This window comes from Vipera ursinii (genome assembly GCF_947247035.1).
Source record: "Vipera ursinii genome assembly, chromosome: 1".
NCBI classification, from domain to species: domain Eukaryota; kingdom Metazoa; phylum Chordata; class Lepidosauria; order Squamata; family Viperidae; genus Vipera; species Vipera ursinii.
The window spans coordinates 35891564-35906913 of NC_139512.1; the positions used below are offsets into that span (position 1 = coordinate 35891564).

General features: G+C 41.5%; 1 protein-coding gene across 1 annotated transcript in view; it reads right to left on the bottom strand.

Moving 5' to 3' along the window:
* The window catches only part of WDR25 (WD repeat domain 25), a 117219-nt gene that overhangs the window by 18479 nt on the left and 83390 nt on the right, over positions 1-15350 (bottom strand). The window lies entirely within an intron of this gene.

Below are 15350 nucleotides of genomic sequence, written 5' to 3' on the forward strand. Positions count from 1 at the left end.
CAATCGGTCGGATTCAGATCGGGTGGACCTCCAGACGCTCTCTAGGCCCCGTCTCCGACGCTTCATCTCCCGGAGCTCCGCGGAAAACCATGGAGCCCATTGGGATCTGCGCCGGGTCAGGGGCCGCAAGGGTACAACTCGGTCAAGTGCCTCCGTGGCCGTCCTTTCCCAGGCCTCCACTAAGGCATCCGCCGAGCTGTGAGCTGGGGAGGCAGGTGGGGCCCCCAGCGCTGCCTGAAACCTCTCAGGGTCCATTAAGCGCCTGGGGCGGAACCATCTAGTTGGCTCAACAACCCCACGGTGGGGGGTGGCAAAACGGAAGACCAGCCGCAGGAGATGATGATCGGTCCATGACAGGGGCATAACAATTGGGGAGCCCCCACCAAGATCATCTAACCACCGACCAGATAAGAAAACCAAGTCAAGGGTGTGGCCTCCCTCATGGGTTGGTCCATGAATTACCTGCGTCAGGTCCATGGCCGTCATGGAAGCCATGAACTCCCGAGCTAACTCAGATACTCCTCCCAGGGATGGTAGATTGAAGTCTCCCAAAACCATTAGTTTAGGAAACTCAATCACCAGCCCTGAGAGGATATCGAGAAGCTCAGGCAGGGCTGCTGCTACGCGACTAGGCGAAAGGTACGCGAGCAGCAAGCCCAACTGCGCCCTAGGACCAAACCTCAATAAGAGAGATTCACACCCGACTATCTGAGGAACGGTGGCCTCCTGCGGACATAAGGTCTCCCTCATAACTACAGCCACTCCCCCACCCCTACCCTGAGTCCGAGGCCGGTGTAGCACCCGGAAGCCTGGTGGGCAGAGATCCACCAGGGGGATACCACCCTCTGGGCCCAACCAGGTTTCCGTAATGCAAGCCAGGTCCGCTTGCTCACCCTCGACTAAATCCCGGACGAGGGGAGCCTTATTAGCAACGGACCTGGCATTTAGGTACACCAGTCGGAGCTCAGGTGGCTGCACATCCCCGCTCCCAGAGCCTTGGGTCGAAGGCAGAGGGTCGGAGCGCCTCACCGCTTGGAGATAGTGGAGAGGCCCTCCCGGAGGTCGATACGGCCCTCTGATCTTACACCTGCAGCCATTCCCTATCGTCGTGGGAATTGGCATTCCCACGACCCGCTCCAGAGCTCCAGAGATGACCGACCCCGGCTCCCTCTCAACGCGATCTCTACTAGGCCTGGTCTGAACAGCAGTTGGCAGAGTGCCCCCTCTCTCCAACCAACCACAACCCTCCCCCCTCCCTAACCCTACAAAAAATTTAGCTAAAAAAGTAATCAGGGGCCTCTTGTTAAATTTATATCTTAGGCCCCTGTTTCTGCCCGGCCATCTCTCAGGGTCCCAACAGTCGGACCCGTCATCAAGAGGTAAATTAAAAGGTAAGGCAGGTCGCTCCCAGGATGGGGGGGCACCTCTGAGAGCGAGTAAAACCGTGCTGGAGTATCTCAAAACCATGGTAAAATTGGGTAATACAGCAAAAAACAGACCCAGATCGAATAAATAAAAAGGGGAGGATCTTAAAAATGGAAGGGGAATATCCAGACTGCAAACCCAGCTCTTCTGCCACTAGAGCAGGGTAACCCCGGGACAATCCCCGTTCTCTCACAACGGTCAGAACCGGGGAGCAGCCTGAGATATACAGCCGGGGAGAGAGATACCGCCTAGAGCTCTCACCTCTAGGACGGAAAAGATGGAGCTCTTAACTCTTAACCACTCTCTCACAGTAGTTATACACCCGGCACCTTCCACAGCCCAGGGGGAAAGGAAAGGAGAGGACAATAGGCGAAACCAGTCAGCGAGATGGATTAGGGTAAAAACCCATAAAGTCACGGAGTGGGCTCAAGGATATGGTCCAGTGAACTATAATAGTCCATGCCTCCAGATGTCCAGGCATAATAGTCCATGCCTCCAGATGTCCAGGCATAAAAGTCCATACTCCACCCAGCCATAGTCACTGTACCAAGACGGTCGCGGCACTCCAACCCCCTCACCGCCAACCGTCTCAGACGCCAACCAGGGCCGTCTCCACCACTCCAGCTTAAAACGCTGACGCTGTTCCAAACCGTAGTTCATAATGGGAGTTGTTACTCAACCAACATCCGGCTCCTGAGCAACTGGAGACAGCTGGTCGGCACCGCAGAGCACAGTCAGCTGGTCGGCACCAAGAAATTCAACACGGGGCTCAGTCAGATCTTCCGGACCCACACGGCTCTCCCAAACCTCCTCCGAGCAGCCGGGGCCCTCCAAAAAGCCGACAAACACTTCAACATTTCCACGCCAGCGCTGCTCCAAGCTGCGATTCATAGTTAATCAATCAACACACGGCTCCCCCAAGCAGCTGAAGGGCGCTCCGGGACACCACCAAGCTCTAAAAAGATGTCCCAGGCTCCACAGGCTTCGAGAATGCCTCCCGGATCCGTAGTCAGCTGGTCGGCGCCGCTTAGAGTAGAGCTCCGCAGAATATCTGGTCTCCCAGGCACTCTAGCAGCCTCCATTCAAGTTCGCAAGTCCGCAAGCCTTCCGACAAACAGCTGGTCCGACAAACAGCTGATCAAGCACTCCCAGGCACTCCCAGGCACTCCAGCAGCCTCCATTCAAGTCCGCAAGTCTGCAAGCCTTCCGACAAACAGCTGATCCGACAAACAGCTGATCAAGCACTCCCAGGCACTCCCAGGCACTCCAGCAGCCTCCATTCAAGTTCGCAAGTAGCTGGTCCGACGAATAGCTGATCATGCAGCACAAAGCGCTGCTCAGCTCCTCCATATCCTCTGAGGCCTCTAAAACTCTTCCGGGCTCAGATGGAAAAAAAAAAAAAACAAACCACGGAGAGTTCAGGGCTCACGGGGCCTGTACACCGCCCTGAGTCCTTCGGGAGAAGGGCGGTATATAAATAAATAAATAAATAAACGCGGGGAAAAACCCGAATAACCAAAGATCCATATATATATATATATATATATATATATATAAATGGCTGTAATAGTAGTTGTGACCTGTCAGAAAAGGTAAACTGCACTTCACCATCCCCTCTAACCTTCCAGGATGCGACTTAGAAATTTTCTTGAAAATAAAATACTTGAAGCTGGCACTATGCTTCCTCCTCCTCCTCCTTCTCTTCTTCCTCCTTCTCCTTCTCCTTCATCTCCTCTTCCTCCTAAAAGAAGCAGGTAATGTGTATAGCCTGAGAGGCACCAAAGTAAGTATCTATAGGCATAGAGGGAACGGCGTTGAATGATAGGATACTAAGGCAACAATTGGATGAGCTTGAGCCCAGGACAAGAAAATAACCTGACAGACCCAACAAACCGGACAAGGGTGTTTCAGACAAACCCCTCTCTAGTTTACACAAAGTTAAAGGGGAGGAGCACATTCAGACTTTCATGATTCCATTACTATTGTTCAGTGCTTTTTTTGTAAAAGAAAAAGGTGCTGGAACTCACATGTCATACAACCCGCCTTGCCTACCCTACAAGATTCCATTCAAAAAAGGTGCGGGAACTCCATTCTGAGCATTCTATGACAAAAAAAGCCCTGCTATTGTTACAATAAAAGTAGTCCTGATCTGTATGTCATCGGTTTATTAGTCAATTTACCTTATAGGAGTGACAGATAGCATAGACGGTGTCATTGTGAGGAGCAAAATAGCGAATGCAGCTATTTATACCCTGGCCTCTAGGTGGCGGCCAATAGGTTAGGGTTAGGTTAATACATTACAGTATCCTTCCCTGAGCAACAACATCAGCTTTCATATTCTTATCTGAAATGTATTCTTTCTCTCTCTCTCTCTCTCTCTCTCTCTCTCTCTCTCTCTCTCTCTCTCTCTCTCTCTCTCTCTCTCACACACACACACACACACACACACACACTTTTCTTTTTTTTTCTTTTTTTCTTTTTGCTTTGGATTCACATTCTGGCTGTGAATTGCACCAATAATGAAAAATTGAGGTTCTCATGTACGTGCCAGGTTAGCCAATCTGTTTGTTTTCCTGGTTGCTTTGGTGAGATTTATTTTCATTAATAGAAACCCCAAAGCATTTATTATCTTGAAAAACCTTGAGCCTGAGGGAAGTCTGGGAGAATGGAAAAGAAAGCTGTAATACTACTACGGGGGTGTCATTAAAACCTACTGTTGTGGTAAACAAAGCAGACATGCAAACACTACAAAAAGAAACAGGTGTTATATAGAATCTCCAGAACTTAAAAGATACTATTCTAGACCATGTTTTGAAGGAGATCAAAATGGCTGAAGAATCCTAATATTTATTCACTTCTTCAGCACCAGGGTTAGAAACCCAGAGAAAAACCTCAAGCGTTGGGTACCATGCAAACCAGGAGCTCCACTAGTTCCTGGATGAAATACACTGATATGAATTTGTTTTAGATTACATTAAATTACCTTGAAATTTAAAAATATTGTCATGTTTTTATGGTGGACCTTGTTTACTGTTATTTTTCCCCATGTAATTGTGAATGAACATTCATACTTTATGAAGGAATATCAGCATAACAAAGCTGCATCTTTCGAGTTGTTCCTTTTTCATGTATCATTTATAGCATATATTTATGTTAGACTTTCCCATATTTTAACATTATCCTACAGCTATACAGAACTGTATTCATATGATGAATGGGCCCCAAAACACTAAAGTCTAGGAATCGAAGTAATGCTAAGGATTCTATTTATATTTTTATTACATAAAATTATGTTATGCTTTGCTGGACTGGATCCCTGGCTCATCTAGTCAGCACCACTTTTCATGTTAATTGAATTCCAAAGTTTAATTACATGTGCAAAAAAAACCCACAACCCTTTGTCTGTTGTTTCCAAGGTTCAGTTTTATTGGGTGGCCTCTGATTATATTTTGTGCAAAGGAAAATAGTTTCTCCTTGTCCAGCTTATCCACACCATGTATAATCTTGTACACCTCATTTATATTTACTGTCATTCACTTACTTTCTAGATAAAAAAACACAAATATGACAACCTTTTATAATAGGAAAGTTGCTTCAGTCCTTGATAATCCTAGTTGCCCTTCTTTGAAACTTCTCTAGTTTCATTATATCTTTTTTGAACTGTAGTGACCAGAATAGCACACAACATTCCAGATGAGATGCACCATTAATTTATCTGAGCGTATTATCATACTGGTATCCCTATTTTCTTATCTCTAACGAGTTGTTGGCCTTTATTTTAGTAGCTGCACACTACGTTGACATGTTTATTGAACGGTTTATCATTACTCCAAGATCTCGTTCCTCATCAGTCATTACTAATTCTGATCCCATTAGTTTGTACGAGTAGTTAGGAATTTTGACAACTTCCATCACTTTATCCTTGCTGACATTGAATGACACCTGCCAGTTTTACACCCACTTCTAATGTGCAGATATTTTGAAGCTTTTACCACTATGAACAATTTAGTGTCAGCAGAAAACTTGGCTATTCCACTAGTCACACCATTTCTAGATAACATGCAAAGCATCAGTCCTAGGATAGAAAGGAACCCTCTGGTTACATCCTTCTACTGTGAGAAATGTCCATTCACTCCCTGTTTTCTTTTCTTTAGCCAGCTGCTTATTCCAAGAGGACCTGCCTTTCTATTCCATGTCCTTTAAGCTTACTGAGAAGGCTTAGAATTACGCTGTAATATAATTGTGTACTGCCTCATAATTCGGACATAGTAAAGGGTAGCATATAAATGTTTGAAATAAACATACATGAAGTTTTTACTCTTTATAAAATTTAGCCATTAGCTTTTGGAACTCAATACACATGCCCAGGCAATGACGATCAGTATGTTTTTAAGTGATCGGATAAATTCTTTGAGGATAGAAGTATCAATGATTATATACTATGGTATTCAAAAACAGAACCATGTACATAGTACAGCGTACTAGGCAACAAAACAAGAAAGCCTGTTACATGTGCTCCTTGCTTGAGCATAAATCACCCAAAAAAGTTCCTGTGATGGAAACCTACAAGTATTTAGGGGAGAAAACACTTTGGAACGGCTGGGTTTCTAGTTCAAGAAAGGATGGGGTCGAGCATCCCTACTGCATAATTTTTCATGGTGTAGGACTACCTATTCCAGACCTTGAGTACTTCTTAAGTTGGGAGTTCTCAAAGACCCTCTCTAGATTTAGCAAGCAGATTTATTTTCAGCAAAATACCTTCCCTGATAGGTTCCTCCAGATAGGAGACTTAGTAAACTGTTCTGTACAGTTAACCGAGCTAAGGTTAATTGAATTATCCAACTTAATGGATCACAAGTTATATAATCTAGTTTTTATCATATCTAATAAATCTTTTATTTACTGTAGGTGATAAAACAATATCAGGGTCATCAATTGCTCCTTGTATTGTCATGTCATGTTCTTTGAAAGCTTTGCGACACTTTGAAGTTTTTTAGAGAAAGTATTCTAAGAGAGAAGGAAGCTTATAACAGAAGGATGTAGGTGTTACATTTAATTATCACTGAGCTTATAGATGAAAACAATGTATTTTTGTTATTAAGAAAAAAATATGAACAGTTCCAAGTGTCCTCTTACATTACCTGAGAATGTGGTGATGAAGACATGATAACTTCCTGTCCAATTTTACTTTGTATAAAGGGGTCATTTTAAATTTGAGCTGCTTCATTTCAGGTAACAGACAATTAAATGTTTCCCAGTACAATTAAATATATGTGTTTGTAAAAGATGTGGTGGCTCAGAGGGACGCGGTGGCTCAGTGGGTTAGGATGCTGAGCTTGTCGATCAGAAGGTCGGCAATCTGGCGGGTTGAATCCCGAGTGCCGCGTAACAGAGTGAGCACCTGTTACTCATTCCACCTTCTGCCAACCTAGCAGTTCGAAAGCACGTAAAAATGCAAGTAGAAAAATAGGGACCAGTACGGTGGGAAGGTAACAGCGTTCCGTGCGCCTTTGGCGTCTAGTCATGCCAGCCACATGACCACGGAGACCTCCTTGGACAAGCGCTGGCTCTTTGGCTTTGAAATGGAGATGAGCACCGGCCCCTAGAGTCGGAAACGACTAGCACGCATTTGCGGGGGAACCTTTACCTTTACCTAAAAGGCAGACAATAGTGATGACAGCAGGAGGAAAAAAATCCTTGGTAATTTTTACCACCTGTCTCCCATCCCATAGTACTTCCTTTTTCCAGCTTCAAATTCCATTAGTCTTCCTCTGTAGGCCTCCACTCAAAGCCCAGTGGTAGGCTATTTATAAAATGAATATTTATCATGATAAAGCAGTACTTCTGTTTGGCAAGCCTACCAGTGAGCAAAATAGCTTGATATATTTTTCCAATTGCTTTTCTAATCTCTTTAAATCTTTGAAACTTTGAAAGTACCTAGTTAACTTAAGGAGCTCTAGAGAAAGTCTAAATAAAGTCTAACTGGAAAGGAAGTGGACAACAAGCCAAATATGCTTGTTTTTTTTCACTGGATCAGATTAATTTCTACTTTAAAAAACCTCTTCTACTTCAAAGGCTCTGACAAGTCTGAGGATCTGGTGGCAATTAAGGAAGAGCAGCCTAAGGTTGCCTATTTGATGCATAGCAGCAGTTTGCTTAGACTGAGCAGATAATAGAATAGAATAGAGTAGAGTAGAGTAGAGTAGAGTAGAGTAGAGTAGAGTAGAGTAGAATAGAATAGAATAGAATAGAATAGAATAGAATAGAATAGAATAGAATAGAATAGAATAGAATAGAATAGAATAGAATAGAATAGAATTTCTCTTATGACCCTTTGAGATAAAGTATGAGCTGGGTCTATCCTTGGGGAAGCGGGGTGGGAAGCATTTCTGCTTGTCTGTAGCTACTTTCCCAAATGTAGAGAGCAACGCCAGCTTCATTCCTTCACATGCATTCACCAACCAATTGGTTATGTTTGGGTCCATCTTATCCTATAATTTAATTCTGTTCTGGCTGCCCAGTCTGAGCAAACTGCTGCTATTTTCTGACAGAACAATTAATCAGTGGAACAACTTCCCTTCAGAAATTGTGTGTGCTCCAACTCTGAAGGTTTTTAAGAGGAAATTGGACAACCATTTGTCTGGAATAGTATAGGGTTTCCTGCTTGAGCAAGAGGTTGGACTAGAACACCTCCAAGGTCTCTTGTAGCTCTCTTATTCTATTAAATAAGCAACCTTAGCCTACTCATCCTTACATGCCACTAGACCCTCAATCATGCCATACTGCAGTCACTCTGAAGTAGAAGAGTTTACAGCCCCAGAACTATTCATTTATTCCCCCATTCACACATTCCCAAGCATCCACACACCAGCGTTCCAGGTGTTTGCCTAACTGAGTCACATCCTGCCATTTTTAGGAACCTATTGACATAGGCGGCCCCACCTCACCCAGGGCCTTAGCCTACAAAAGTGTGGATGTGTAGAAGGGAAGCATAAGAAGACAACCAGCAGGCAAGGAAGTGGGAAAGTACAACTATTACAGGTAAGCAAGAGGGTTATCAGTCAACTGCCAGAACCCCAGCCCATTGGGGTGTAATTCCTGCTTGCAGCTTGACTCAAGCTCAGTAACAACTAAGGGACAATCACCCTGAAGCAGTACATAATCCCAACATATGAAAGAACTTTTGGAGGAGGCAAAGATTGTATGCCATTTTACACAATTTAAGACATTTTTAATAAGGTTTAACCATAAAAAACTTACATGCCAGTGTTAACTTGCAAAGCTAGGGAAGCAGAGTTAACCCCAGGCAAAAGCCTAATGTGGAAAGGTGTGTCGTCTACTGCTTTGATGATATTCCTGAATATGACATATCGCTGTGAATTTCTGTATAGGATCCCCAAAGTAGCCTCTGAAAGTTACCATGAAGTTTTGATAGTTATTCATAATAGAATCGTTGGATTTGATTATGAGAAGTGCCCATTGCAGCACAATGCAAGGCTGTTTAGAAACTCAATATGAAGAAGATCCATCATCAATTGGTTAATGAATTCTGGCCAGGTGCCAATAAACAACCCACACAGTGCTATAGCAATGGCACTTACACTTATATACTGCTCCTTATATACCACCCAGAACTCTCTGGGCAGTTTACAACATCAGCATGTTGCCCCCAACAATCTGGGTCCCCATTTTACTGACTTCAGAAGGATGGAAGGCTGAGTCAATCTTGAACCCTGTCAGGATCAAACTCCAGGCTGTGGGCAGACTTAGCCTCCAGTACTGCATTCTAACACTGTGCTATGAAGATTCTAATCTTTTCTGATGTTCCTCCAAACCTTTCAGGCAAACAGCTGTGAGTTCTCTGCAGCACGGGCAATGTTGCCATAGTGGGAACTGGAGCCAACAGAGGCGGAGGAGGGGGAACCAAATTCTGCATCTGCTGGACCAACTGGAACATCATAGCTGACATATTTTGCATCTTGGCACCACAGAACAGCCTCCATCGTGATATTGTCAACTGCTGCTCCAGGTTGCAGGTCTGATACCATCCTAGGAGATTTTTCATTGTGTTCTGTTGAAATGTTTTGAGGTGAGCTCAAAGAAATCAAGACCACACATTAAGTTTCACTTAAGAAGATATATTGCTCATGCCTATACTTAAGAATCTAGTCAACTAATCAAAGGGGACTTGAATTTGAATTGCTTGTGGGAACATAACTCCAGATTGATGCCTCTCTTGGATTTGGCTCCCAGGCACTGCCTCTTCTTCTCCTACATGTGAGGACTACAATAACGTATGGTGTACAGTTATCTTCTACACTGTGATGTGTCCAGTCCTTGGAAGAAAACAGTCACAATGCAGTATTAACATACAATTATCTAATTGTTACTAACATAGCATAAAAGAGGGTAGTTAACAGATTGTGCATGATGTAGCCGATTAAAGATTTAACATCCTTGGTATGCTCCAGCATTCTCCTTCCTGTAGACTTTTAGACCATTCACAATCGAGGACTTCATCTAAATTAATTTGGAAATAGACCAAGGAAGCTCATTTCTGCTTCCAGACAAGGAAAGCTAGAAATTCAGCATGAGTTTCTACCTTGCTTAGCAACACAGATCAAATGAAGTGAGTTCCTTCCTTCAGCTTTGCTGCTTAAAATCCTTTTCCTGATTTAGTTCTGGTTATCACTTTGTCCTAAATGCAGCCACAGAGAGAATGAAAAGTGTAACAGCTGCAAAAGCAACACATCTCCTTCCACGCTAATAGTGTAGTGGGGAGCAGCTGAGCTTTTAAATCAAAGGCCAGTCAAATGAGCCCAGAGGGAGTCACCTGACCTCTAAGGGTCAATAAAAGGGAAGAAAAGGGTTCTGACAGGTTTTGGCAGGAAGAGCTTGGGGTGCTTTTTGTGGGAGAATTGGCTGGGGGCTGGGATTACCTCATAAAAGTTTGCTTTAGTTAGAATTGCATTATTTTCTAATTTTTTAATTTAAACTTTGTGTTAGTGGAAACTTTTTTTTGAGCTTTAATAAAGGTTATTTTTTGTTTCAATTCCAATAGAAAATTCCAAAATTGCCTTTTATCACCTTTTATCCGCTTGGCAGAAGTACAGATTCCCAAAGTTTTATTTTGGTGTCCCTTTGGTGTTTGGCCAGTCCAAAGTTGGAGTGAAGATTTCCTTTTCAATCCTCTTCTGGCTCCCCAGAGGGCTGGTATGAAAGACTGAAACTGCCTTAAAGTGAAGGGGTGGTGGCAGAAAGGATACCTAATTAGCCAGTGGCCTATGAGGTAACCAAACAGCATAGGAGCTCAGAGGATGAGCAGGTTTGATGCTGAGGGTGTTTTCTGTTCCCTCATCACATGGCAGCAGAAGTGGGATACCTTTAGTTGACTTACAACCACAAATGAGCCTAACATTTCTGTTGCTCAGTGAGACATTTGTTAAGTGAATTTTGCTCCATTTTACGACCTCTCTTGCCACATTGGTTAAGTGAATTATTGGAGTCGTTAAGTTAGTAACACAGTTAATTGAGTGAGTCTGTCTTCCCCATTGACTTTGCTTGTCAGAAGGTCACAAAAGATGATCACATGAACCAGGAACACTGCAACCATCATAAATATGAGTCAGTTGCCAAGTTGCTGGATTTTGACCATGTCACCATGGGATTGCAGTAACAGTCATAAGTGTGAACAATATTCATAAGTCACTTTGTCAGTGCCGTTGTAACTTCGAACGATCACTAAATAAACTCTTGTATGTCGAGGACTATCTGTATTGAATACCAGAAAATACCAGGACTACCTTATTGGGCACCAGAAAATGAAGGAATTTTCACTCCTTTTTAAAAAAAAATTCCCTGGCAGCAAGCAGAAGCCACATACATTTACCACTGATTTTTTAAAGGATTTTTTCCCCCTAAAAACCAGGTGCAAAGAATAGGCTAGGTCAGGGATGGGGAACTTTGGCTCTTTTATGAGTTGTGGACTTCAACTCCCAGAATTCCTGATGCTGGCTGAGGAATTCTGGGAGTTGAAGTCCACAAGTCATAAAAGAGGCAAGGTTCCCCATCCCTGGGCTAGGTAGTGTAGGGCAAACAAACAGCTAAGAAGTGACAAAGAGTACAAGTATGCCAACTCTGCAAGAAAGGCACAAGCCATAAAAATGTCTGCCAAGGGGATTCTTTGGAGTAAACATGGAAATTTGTATTTGTGAAGTTAGACAGACAGGAAGATGAGTGCTGAGTGGCTTTAGCAAGATATCAACAATGCAAAAAAAATCCTTTAATTTAATTCCACTATATTAATTATTACAGTCTATATTATGTGCATGCACAAATGGTGATTTTCCTGCATAATTTTTCAGATTCACAGAATTAAATTGTCATATACTAGGCCTAATAAATATTTATGCTATGTGAATATTTTTCCAGCTATGGATCATCCATTTCATAATTGTACAATCACAACCAGTACTGAAAAAGTGAAAACAAAAGAAATCAAAACAAACTCCAGTGCTGCTGGTGATGCTGCTACTGTAATTCTTATACCATAAGAATTGAGAAATTAAGCTCAAGCACAAAACCAGAAATGTAAATATGTTGCGAGCTTGAAAAGTTTTATATAAACTGCAAGGAAGGCAAACCAAATGCACTATGTGTTGAATGTGAGCACATTGATTAGGTAACAGTATGAATCTTGGAAAATTATGAAGATATTTGAACACCAAACATTAAAATCTGAAATTAAGTCCTGAGTATTTCAAATGAAAATGTGCAGAATTCCAAATAAGAAGCACTTCATACATTTTTGTCTATCAAAAAATGCCAAATTTTTTATTTAATCATATATCACACAGCAAAAGCAGGTAAAGCTCATACTATTGCAGAAAAATTGGTTAAACAATAGTTAGCCTGGCAGAATGCATGATTAATCAAAACATTTCATAAAAGGCAAGTGTATACTGCTCTTTAACTCAAATACTTTGGCCACCTAATGAGAAGGAAGGACTCACTGGAGGAGAGCCTAATGCTGGGAAAGATTGAGGGCAGTAGAAGAATGGGACGACAGAGAATGAGGTGGCTGGATGGAGTCACTGAAGCAGTAGGCGTGAGCTTAAATGGACTCCAGAAGATGGTAGAGGACAGGAAGGCCTGGAGGAACGTTGTCCATAGGGTCGCAATGGGTCGGACACGACTTTGCAGCTAACAACAACAACAAATACTGCTCTTTGCTAATAGCTTCAAGGATATGTCAAATTTTCTAAAAAGAAATAAAACAAGTTAAAAGAGTACTACAGGTTTCTCGGTTCAAGTGGATGAATCCACTAATGTTTTCAGGTTTATTAATCTTTCTCGTGTTGTGCTTGTTCTGAGTCATCTGTGGAATCTATGCCTATATGAACTAAAGAAAATGAAATTATCTATTTTACATTTATGGGGGGGAAAACACACAAAATATCTTTGCATTTGTATTGCAATATATGCAATGATGGCGCAACACTTATAGTCAGAATAATGCCATTTATAAAGGGGCCCACATGAAAAATACAGCTCCACCTATTAAGCATAATCACTGCTGCCTTGTCATTTATTTGTAATACAATCCAACAGAACTCAAGACTGTACCCAAAAAGGCGGTTAAAATGATAGATCTTACAAAAGCAAGATCACTCAACTCCGATACTTACTGTGTTGTGCGAAAGAGAATCTAGAGAACACATTGCTACTGCATATTGAAGTGAGATGACTGAGGCAAATATTGGTTTCATTTTATAAACAATAAGAAGATATATTTCTTTTTTACAGGAACATTCTTTTGAACTAGCACAGAAACTTAAGTGGCAATTGTTGGATGCAAAAGATGGCATACTTGGCTGATATATTTACTTATCTGAATGATACTAGTGTTTCACTGCAAGGTACACATATAATTAGATTCAAATGTCAAAGTCAAATGAATGCAATTCATTTAAATGTACACACTGAAGTGAGTGTATTTCTAAAATAATTCTATGTGCTTTCCAAATAAAATTTCCCTCAGGGAAAATGTCAAAACCTTGGTGATACAAAACCTATCTGATTTATGTTCCACAATAAGGGCATATTTTCCCCTCTAAAAGAAAAAAAAATGACCAGGTCCAGAATCATTATGTTGACTGTAGTGCATCTGAATTACCATTAAAGAAGAAACAACATAGGCCCAGTTTATCTAATTTCACATTATAAGCCACATTTCCTTGTGCAAATTTTCTGGCTAGAGCTTCTAAAACAGTATTGCCAGTCAAGATTGAAATAACTTATGCCATCTGCAGTACATGAACCTTATTTTCATAAGCAGCAAGTACAGTAATAGGCTAAGTATAAAAGATGATCTCTGCTTACAAGTAGCATCAATTGTTCCAAATACTGAACTTTTTTCCAAGGAAATACAACTACACCTAATAATTGAATATTGATCTGTTTGGTTAAAACATTAATCTCCCAAGTTGTGAAATTAAAGTTTTATTTTTTGCACATTCAAAATGTTAATTTTGCATTTACAATAATCATTTTTACTTTTTGCTTTACCGCCAATTTCTATCATTAGAATATCACTATCTGCTTCAGCCTGGGCACCAGAATTGTCCTTTACTGCTCCTCCAGAGTGTCACAATGTTCCCTGCTTTACAGCTGAACCAAAAGGATTCAATCTACCCAGTAAAACCTAGTCAATGCTCAATAAGATTAGGACTCAACATGACAGGTGCGCTAGTCTCCATCATAAATGGGGACAGCTCTCTTCTTTGGAATGGAGCTGTGGGGCTCCAAAGCAGTGGAACAGCGCCCTCTAAGCATACATGAGGGAAACCAATAAAGGAGAGAATTTGTAGCTCAAATGAAGGGTGGTTGGTGTGCTCTGAGCTTGGTGGTTTTCTTGCAGACATTTCGTTACCCAAACTAGGTAACATCATCAGTGCTATTACCTAATTTGGGTAATGAAATGTCTGCAAGAAAATGAACAAGCTGTTGAGCACCAAGCATCAGGGAAACCCCAGTCTTTCTGTATGCAATTCCATCATGTATTGACTATATAAATAGTCTACCTTTGAATTTGTAAATAGGGTAAATAGTTTTATATTTGTTCATTGAGAATGTAATTGAGATATGCTTTCTAATATTTTTGCCATACACTAAATAAATACATCTATCAATAGTACATTTCCTCTTGGTCTAGGATTCCAGGATTCCTTTAACTAAGTTTTCACAATCTGAAAAGTTTGACAGCTTCTGAAGTGCAACATTATTAAGTACACTGTGAATTTTCCAAAACTTACTTGCAAAAAGTTGAGGTAATGAGATTGATCTAGAATAATTCCAAAGTGGCATTATTTGAATTTTATATACAGAGTGATGAAGTGCTCTATCAAGAGAATTAAATCAGTAACTTTTATGTAATAAATGTGAGTCAAGGACCAACCATTATTATTTATGATTGTACACTATACTTTTCTGGATATAATGACTGAAATAAATCAGTTCAACCCTTAAAAGAACAAATACACTACTTTTTAAAAGTTCTCATTTTCTTTCTCTTCATCCCTCAGCAGCCTTATACATGATCCAGAGAATTGTAGATCCTCGAGGCCTAGGAGAAGATTGTATGTAGCTTTAGTAGGAAAGCAGAAATCATGGGATATTGGACAGGGCAATCTTACAACTTAGGTTGAAAGTATTGGTTTATAAATGTAGATGGTATTCTCCCTTCCATATAAATAGACTTGTATTTTGGGGTTTTGAATGCTTGTGTAATCTTTCCTACTTTCTTGGGGTACTTTCTTGGGGTACTACTAGTTCCCTTATCTACTCTCAATTGTGATTTCTTGGATGAGGGATTGGGAACTATAGCTACATTACAACTAAAAGACATGCAGGAAGTGCTGCCACTC